The 9821-nt window shown below is 45.1% G+C and overlaps 1 protein-coding gene across 1 annotated transcript in view; it reads right to left on the bottom strand.

Moving 5' to 3' along the window:
* Positions 1-1790, bottom strand: part of LOC109953277 (T-lymphoma invasion and metastasis-inducing protein 2-like) — a 34969-nt gene extending 33179 nt beyond the window's left edge. Inside the window, 1 exon segment of the mRNA XM_020588704.1 lies at positions 1477-1790. The gene's annotated coding sequence lies outside the window, so the exon portion shown is untranslated.
* Between the last annotated feature and the right edge of the window lie 8031 nt (positions 1791-9821).

Here is a 9821-nt window from a genome sequence, read left to right on the forward strand (position 1 = left end):
TACTTAAAGTCCAGCGTGTAGACGGTGAATAGAAAGGGGGAAAGCACCGTCCCCTGGGGTGCCCCTGTGCTGCCCCTGTGCTGCCCCTGTGCTGCAGACTACCACATCCGGCACACAGTCCCTCAGCCTGTTATCAACAAACCTTTGTGCATCTATACAGTGAATGAAGAGTCCCAACAAAAAGCTACAGAGTGAATATGCACCTTTACCCCCTCATTCAAACTAACACAATTAAAATATCTGATAAAGTCCAGCAGAAACTGGTGAACGCTGCCTCGCACCATTCATGTCAGACTCTGAGATGTGGTTAAAAGCTGGGCTTTGGTTCTCAGTTTGGACTCGCCAGTCAACCCGCCCTGCGTGTGCGCGGCAGAAGGATCTAACCCACGGCGCTAACCATGCACTGCCCGTGAGATTTATCTTGAGAGCCTATACGGTCTCAGGGATGCAACAGAAGAAGAAGAAGCTTTATTGCCATTGTAACATTGTGACACGTACAACGAAATTTTGTTTGGAGCCGAGGGCCGCTGCGTGCGTACGCGCCGCCATCACGGGCAAATTCAGTGTCTTGCCCAAGGACACTTCGACATGTGGACTGCAGGCACCGAGATTCGGGCACCGGTTGGAAGACGGCTGCTCTACCCACCGCACCCCCCACCCCCAGAAGCATCCCGTGTTTTTGTCGCTAACGGCCACAGCGTCCTCACATGTCCTCCAAGAACATTCAAACGTTAAACAGGAAACGTGCGTTTCCGCCGTCATACCGACTCAGGGGTACGTCATCTCTGGGCTCGCGTTATGTAACCAGCTTCAGCGAGTCAGCGCAGCACAACACAAGAGAAACGTCCCCACAAAAGATGGACAAAGATGGACCCAGGTGCAACGTTTGGTGTCCTCACTGTCCACCTCATCCTCTGTGAGCAGCGCTGTATTCATTTCTGCAGAAGTGTCTTACAAGATGACAGACAGCTCCGGGAGATTCAGCCATAAAATATAAAAAAATAAAGCCTTCACACGTCCAACACAATTCCTACATAACAAAGCCATCACAAAGCCACAATAAACACACGGTTCTCATGCAGCCACGCCGTGGTGTGCTATGATAAAAACTTCTGGATGTTCCTTTTAATTCAGTTCAGTTTTACTTGTATAACGCCAAAAGTCGCCTCAGGACACTTTACAAAGTGCGATCTAAACTTTACTCTTATTATTGTAGAGGGAAAACCCAACAAATCCCCCTGGAGATAATTGTTACAGATGTGTCAGTGTTCACAAAACAAGATGTGGACTCGCAGAAACGCACCTGGGAATGAGAGAACACGCTAAACTGCGCTTGCGCTAAACCCTGTTTGCACACAGGCGGCCTCCGCATCATGACAATGACACGGTTCCTGTCCTGCTGGACAAACACTGTCAGCGGGTCACAGCTTCACTGAGGCATCAACTCCAACACAGAGAGAAAAATCACAGACTCACCTAAAAGCTTTTCGTCTTCTCCCAGAACTGATCCGGGACCTGGACTCTCCTCTGCTGTGCTCACGTGTCGTGTTCCCGTCCTGAGGCGGGCGGGGTCCTGGAGCTGGACCAGGACCAGAGGGAGGAGGGTTTCTTTCCCCAGACCACACCTCAGCGTCCTAGCAGGCAGCGCTGGAGAGTACAGTGTCCTGCACTGCACAGTCACGTCACTACACATCTGGTCCGTTTAAGCCCAGTCTGCAGTTTTAGTATTTCGGCTGTTCTAACTTTAACTTCTTGACTTGGTTAAAGTGACAAACCCGACAGTGCTGTTTGAGTGCAAGTGGACCAAAGTGAATGTGTCATGGCTCTGCCTTCTAGGACACAGCGTAAAGAATTAACTACAGAAACAGATGTGGTTGCTTCAGACGTCGTTCTAATGAGGAAGTATCAATTTTACTTAACTAAAGGAATACAAATAAAATACCTCCGGCACCAGTGGAGTAACGCTCCAGAGTCAATCGGGGACAAACTAATCATCAGTACAATTACTAGTTTAATTAGTGAATTTGCTTCTGCCGACACAGGGTCTCCGACTCCTTCCTGTGGCGCACTGCTGCCCCCTGCTGCTGCACCTGGGAATCACTGCAATCACTACTGGAGCCGGGCAGAAAGCAGGTCCAGCAACGCGCGGTGGACTCCACAGTGAAACAGCAACATCTGACCTGTTCTTTACCACACAGCAAACACTTGGCCTGTTTAGAAGAAATGTACAGAGGGAGTGTCAGCACCCGGCCAACCGTGTATCTGCAGAGGGGACAGGACAGGATGCATACTTGATGTAAAAAATAGCAAAACTACAGTGAAAGAGTACAAAAAGTACAATCCTGTATTTAGAATACATTTAAGCAAAAGTAGAATGTACTTAAAGGATCAAAGTAGCCTATCTGTATGTAATATATAGAAAAAGCTCCAAGAGTCTTATATTAACCAAGGAATGGGCAGGAAGTGATGAAGAGGAAAACACATGGTGCCAGAACAAAAAGGTTGTCTGAGAGCAGGGAGAGGACCTGCTGTAGGTCAACAGCCTAAATGAGGAGGTCAGACAGACTGAAGAGTTTTAATTATATACACAGAACTCCACAGCAGGACAAACACATAAAGAAGACAACATACATATTTTAAGAAAAATCCACATGAACTGAGACTGTACCTTTTTCTTAAAAGGAAGAAAAACTATTTACCCTAAAACAAAATTGAACAATTGTTTCCCTTCACATTTTTAGAAATGTTCATGTCCTTGTAACTGAAAACTTAAGATAGAAAGACTGATAACTTTATTAATGTCTAAAAGAAACTGCTGTGTCACAACAACCACATTCACACATTCACAGAGCCAAGTTATACAAGGGGTACACTTAAAGGCCACAGAATTCATAAGCTAAATGGAGTACAAAATAAAAGTCTGAAATACATCAAAGAAAATAAAATAAAAAACTGAAATGAACCTCCTCACTATTATCAAAATGTATACATTTAGATGATGTGTAAAATATCAGGGAGCGACAGCAGGGACAAGGTGTCAAATGATAGTTCGAGATCAATGTTGACTGTTTCTTGAAGTTTAACATCCCCACCCTGGAAATTCACACACTCTCTGTTTACACATCAAATACAGAAAATGTGAACTGACCGACTCTGAATTCGTCAGTTCTATATTAAGCAGGGTCTGCCGTCCCTGCGGGAGCTCGAAGGCATGAGTGCTAATATAAAATATTAGATATTCAACAGTTTGTGGCCTTGAGACACAAAAGGCTGAGAAAGCGTTGTAGCCGGTGTTCACACAGTGATATTAAAATACTGTTTCTAGTGCTCATGGTCCATGTGACACCAACTGTGGCACTTTAAATTATTTAAAACCTGCTGAAACATCCCCTTCAAATTCACAAGTGTGAGCAGGTGAAATTATATTTGCCCAGAAGCAGCACAACTTCATCTGAAGTCAAGGTCTCCTCCCTCTGGTCCACAGAGCTCCATTGTGTCCAGGAACCATTAAAGCCACCGGTGACCACTGTTCCCTTCGTCACCATGAACACACACACTGGAGTTTATTCTGACTCAGCCCCACACACACCATCCTACTGCCACTAATACTCACCAGAAACCAAATGTGGGTTCATCCACCGCTGAAAACAGTCCCCAACAGATGCACTGCTTTCTCCTGTTTGTAGCAGGAACCAGCTAAACTTTATATACAGAAGGAACAGAAGAGATTTCTTAAAGCTCGTCTCCAAAACAACAAACGCTCCCAGGTTTCTGTCTGGCCTGGGTCAGTGCACCTTTGGTTATCGTTGTGTCATGTGGCTGGGCCCTGGTTTACCTGCATGAAAGTCAAGTTTAGCATTGGTGAGGTTTGGTCTTTTTATGAGATTTGTTGACAACAGGAAAAATATACAACAGCATCAAACTTATTCTGTGACAGGATGGTTGTGGTGGAAGATGCATGTGACACAGCAGCTGTATTAACATGCAACTTAATTTTAAAAGCTCACGGAGCAGCTGCTTTCAGGTTCGTGCTCTCAGCTGGATGCCTGATAACCAGACCTCAGGGGTTTACTCATCATGTTGATTTATCAAGATGTGGTGCATCAGCGTTTTGCCAGAAAAATGCCTCTGGGTGTGCCACCTCCTTATTGGTGTGGCACTGGAACATCGTGGCTACACAACAGATGTGATGTGAGACAGGATAAAAATGTGACAACGAGCTGATCGACACCAGACAGACGAGGAACGACTCAACACATCTCAGGTGAGTCCTGCTCAGTATCCGACCTCAGCAGCAGAACTGAACCAAAGGTTCAGGGAAGAAACCACATCACAGAATGCTATATTATTACTTCAGAGGAGATGCTCACACTGGCTGTGAAGGAATCTGGACTGTGAGACAAAGTCCCTGCTCTGTGCAGACATGATGACAGTATGAGGCTTCAGCGGTCTGAACATCCTGCACAAACTCTGTGCGTCTCCTCGTGGAGCCACAGTAACGAAGCGAGTGTGTGCAGACGTTACTGCTCCTCCACTGCTGAAGCCTCCTGCTCTCTGAGTGTTGATCTGCTGCTCACACACTGTGGACTCGGTCCCACTGCTCTTCACAGCCAGCGTGGGCGCTGACCTCGGACTCTCACAGGCCACTTTGGTACTAACACAGGCTTAACAAGAACATTTTGCCAGTATTATCAAAATATGGCAAATGTATGCAACATGGTGAATGAGTTAATACAGTGTCTGTTTTACTTCTGAGGCTGTGATGGTTTAACTTATCTGCTTTTATTACATACTTGTGAAGCACTTTGGTATGACTTTCTGTTGTTGTAAATGTGCTATATAAATAAAATATGATATTAAAAAGTAACAGAAAACGTCACCAGTTAATCACTTAGCAAAACAACTGTCTGATTTCAGCTTCTCAAACATGAGTATTTACATGTCGTCGTCATCTGACAGTTTACTGACACTGTTTGTGTTTCCAACTGATACTCAAATAACAGAGGAGTCTGAAGACGTCACCTTATACAAAGGCTAAGAGCTGTACTTGTAGTAACTGCAGTACTTCACTATGTGTACTATGCTGCCCTCCACCACTAAGTGTCTGAATCTCAGGGTTACAAGAACTAAAGCACTGACTTGCTTATCTAAGACGTCCACTCCACACTTAAAGCTGCTGTAACATGAAACATAAAGTACAAACCTTGCTCCACTGTGCTGCTTCCAGATCATATTCCAGCTGTGCATCATCCCACTGACGGAGTCCTGAGCCATGAGGTCTGCTGCTCTGATCCTGATCCTGCTCCCCGTCCTTGTCCTCTACAGCCTTGAGAAATGTGAGAAACACAAACATAACAGCTGGTTCTGTATTAAACTGATTGATACAGGAAAAATAAACAACCTGTCAGAACGTGTAACTGTTAAATTCATTTCAACAACTTAAAAGTGTTGAACTCACCTGTCCAGGGTCATTGGAGAGATTTCTGGGTCAGACCTCATCACCGGGGGACAGGGACCCACAGCAAAGGAACTTTCTAATGTAAAACACCTGTTTCTAAGTGTAACCAGTGTAAAAGAAACCACAGTAACTCATTGTAACTGTTTGATTGAAACCACACCAAATCCCGATTAATCTGTATTAATTGTTTAAACAGAGTTGATATACTGTAGTAGAAAATGGTTACTGTCTCTTTAAGACATTTCTGAGACGCGTTTTAGTACGTCATCACTGTGCAGCTCTGAGTTCGCGCTGTCGAGCCGAGAGAAGATTGCCAGTTCGCACTGTCAAGCTGAGAGAAGTGCCATCCATCGTCACTCTGTGTGATAACCAGTGGTCGGTGTCAGATTATCCTACACACAACGCAGAGTATACGAGATCCTACGGGCGTGCAAGGAGTGCCACACATACAGTGGTGTGAAAAAGTGTTTGCCCCCTTACTGATTTCTTATCTTTTTGCATGTTTGTCACACTGTAATGTTTCAGATCGTCAAACAAATTTATATATTAGTCAAAGATAACACAAGTAAACACATCATGCAGTTTTTAAATGAAGGTTTTTATTATTAAGGGAAAACAAAATCCAAAACTATAGAGCCCTGTGTGAACAAGTGTTTGCCCCCCTGTCAAAACACTGGTTTATCGCACCTGAGTTCAATTTCTCTTGCCACACCTGTTCGCAATCAAGAAATCACTTAAATAGGACCTGCCTGACAAAGTGAAGTAGACCAAAAGATCCTCAAAAGCTAGACATCATGCCGAGATCCAAAGAAATTCAAAAACAAATGAGAAAGAGAATAATGGAGCTCTATCAGTCCGGAAAAGGTTATAAAGCCATTTCTAAAGCTTGGGGACTGCAGCGAACCACAGTGAGAGCCATTATCCACAAATGGCGAAAACATGGAACAGTGGAGAACCTTCCCAGGAGTGGCCAGCCGACCAAAATTACCCCAAGAGCGCAGCGACAACTCATCCAAGAGGTCACAAAAGACCCCACAACAACATCCAAAGAACTGCAGGCCTCACTTGCCTCAGTTAAGCTGAGTGTTCATGACTCCACCATAAGAAAGAGACTGGGCAAAAATGGTTTGCATGGCAGAGTTCCAAGACGAAAACCACTGCTGAGCAAAAAGAACATAAAGGCTCGTCTCAGTTTTGCCAGAAAACATCTTGATGATCCCCAAGACTTTTGGGATAATACTCTGTGGACAGACGAGACAAAAGTTGAACTTTTTGGAAGGTGTGTGTCCCATTATGTGTGGCGTAAAAGTAACACCGCATTTCAGAAAAAGAACATCATACCAACAGTAAAATATGGTGGTGGTAGTGGGATGGTCTGGGGCTGTTTTGCTGCTTCAGGCCCTGGAAGACATGCTGTGATAAGTGGAACCATGAATTCTGCTGTGTACCAAAATATCCTGAAGGAGAATGTCCGGCCATCCGTTTGTGACCTCAAGCTGAAGCGAACTTGGGTTCTGCAGCAGGACAATGATCCAAAGCACACCAGCAAGTCCACTTCTGAATGGCTGAAGAAAAACAAAATGAAGACTTTGGAGTGGCCTAGTCAAAGTCCTGACCTGAATCCAATTGAGATGCTGTGGCATGACCTTAAAAAGGCAGTTCATGCCCGAAAACCCTCCAATGTGGCTGACTTACAACAATTCTGCAAAGATGAGTGGGCCAAAATTCCTCCACAGCGCTGTAAAAGACTCATGGCAAGTTATCGAAAACGCTTGATTGCAGTTGTTGCTGCTAAGGGTGGCCCAACCAGTTATTAGGTTTAGGGGGCAAACACTTATTCACACAGGGCTTTGTAGTTTTGGATTTTGTTTTCCCTTAATAATAAAAACCTTCATTTAAAAACTGCATGATGTGTTTACTTGTGTTATCGTTGACTAATATTTAAATTTGTTTGATGATCTGAAACATTACAGTATGACAAACATGCAAAAAGATAAGAAATCAGTAAGGGGGCAAACACGTTTTCACACCACTGTAAGTTTAAGGAAGGGGCCTGTTACAATGGTGCCGTGGCCTTTACAGGATTGGTTCGAATTTCAACGTCAGCTTGTTCGCAGAGGGAAGCTGCTGCAGCCGGGTTTAGAGGTATCTTCTGAAGAGAGTGCACAGGGATTTTTTCCCCCCTTCTCGCCATTCATTGGACTACTTGAATTTTAATTCAATGAACTATGATTTTGTAATGACATTTGGTTACTGCTTGGATATTCCGGTTGCATATATGTTTTTTTGTTTTGGTGTTGACCTATAAGTATTTTGGTCATTGCATTTTGCATGGTTTTGGTTCTAATGTTACTTAGCCTGTGTGAAGGACCCATTTGAAGTGTTGTATTCTCATTTTGTATAGGTTGTGTGGTATTATGGCAGAGGGTCATGCAAACTGTATTGGGTGTGAGGAGGATGATACTGTTGATAACTCCCTTGTCTTCCGACTTGGTGTAGGAAGGGGTTTATTCAGGCAACCCTTAGTTACCAGTATGCCAGGGTCTAAAGTTGGGGCATCTGATATCCCAGTACTCACCTCCACCCCTTGTACTGAGAATCCCACGGCGCACCCACACCCACAAAATGTGCAGTGCACAAACTTAGGCCAACTTATTACACAGTTAGCTGACAAAATTGGTCAGTCTATTGCTGACAGGATTCAGTCTGACAGGAGCTCACAGTTCAGCACCAACTCGCAGTAGGCTGTGGACATGTCCGTACCCAATGTGAGGCTTGTTATGCAGCCTGATGCAAAAGAACCCCCAGTATATAGAGGGGATGGCTCAGATAAGTTCACTGTGCATGAATGGGAGGATCTCATGACACTGTACTTAAAGAAACGGGCCACCCCACTTCATGATCATTCACAGGAGATCATTGCCAGGCTCATGGGCAAAGCAGGGGACGTAGTGAAAATCAAGCTGCGTAACGATAAATCCATTAATCACATCCAGAATCCCCTTGTGATATTTGACATCCTGAAGCAACACTTCAGTGAACTGAACTATTCCAATATGCCCTTAGCAGACTTTTACAATACGCTGCCCATGCCAGATGAAGATGCAGTGGAATACTGGATCAGGCTTAATAAAATGATGGACGTTGTATGTGAGTGTCTACAGAGACAGGGGCGTAACATTGATGACCCCAGCCATGAGGTCACGTTAATGTTTATTAAGCATTGTCCAGACAAATCGCTTGCAAGTGTCTTCAAGTTTAAGTCTGCAGAAAAATGGTCAGCATCAGAAGTCCAAGAAAGACTGGATGAACACTCCCAAGAGAAAAAGGCCAGAGCTGTAATTGCTCCTACTCGCCATAAGACTGAGTATAGATCCCACACCCAAAGCTGTGTGCCTGGCACTGGCGAAGTGCCCGTTTCTCACTGCACTGCACATTTAGTGTCTTCCCCGGTGCCTGCTGCCCAATCCAGCCTTGACAATGACAGTTTGAGAAGTTTAGTGAATCTATTAGATCGCTTGGTCTCACAACAGGCCCAAGCCCCAGTAGCTCCCCCAATTCAACCAGGGAATTTGCAACACTCTCACAGAGTGTGTGCGGTCTGTGGTACCCCTGCTCATTCGACTTTGTCACACTGCAGACGGGAAAACAGGTGTCCGAAATGCTTGTCCCCGGGACACTGGAAAAAGAACTGTCCTCAGGTTTCTAGCCAGCGCCCTGTCGATCCCAACTGTGGCTCAGCCACTTAAGGCCAGCAGTTAAACTAGGCATCCCACACCTGGAGAGGGGTGGTGTGGGTGGAACAAATGACTCCCTCACTGTCGACACCGACTTGGCTCTGTTGTATGAGAAGTGCTGCGCTGAAGTCCCTGTGGGAACCAGAGTTGTTGTTCAGTCAACTCAGAAAGTACAAGCTTTCGATGACCTGTTTTATTTCCCTGTTCTTGTCAATCATCATATGCGGTTCAAGGGCATGTTGGACTCTGGCTCTATGGCATGCACCATCAGTGGGAGTACTGTTGAGAAACTCAGTGCGGCAGGCATCTTGCCCCAAAAACAACTGCCTGAGGAGAATATTATTTTGGTGGGTTGTGGTGGCTTGCAGACTCAGCCTGATGGCTTTTATGATCTGGGAATGGAAATCTATGGCATGTCCTGCGTTGTGCCCACATTGGTCATGCCTGGACAACATGATGATCTCAATTTGGGCTCAAAGGTCATTAAATGGCTGGCACACAGCTTGAAAGGGGATGCATTATACTGGGAGATCGCATCCTGACATGACCATCAGTGCAGCCCTGAGATTGACAGCTTTTTGTCGATGTTCACAAATGTTCAGCGCTGGAAAGGTGGCATAGTTCCC

Source organism: Monopterus albus, unplaced genomic scaffold (assembly GCF_001952655.1).
Source record: "Monopterus albus unplaced genomic scaffold, M_albus_1.0 scaffold600.1, whole genome shotgun sequence".
NCBI classification, from domain to species: domain Eukaryota; kingdom Metazoa; phylum Chordata; class Actinopteri; order Synbranchiformes; family Synbranchidae; genus Monopterus; species Monopterus albus.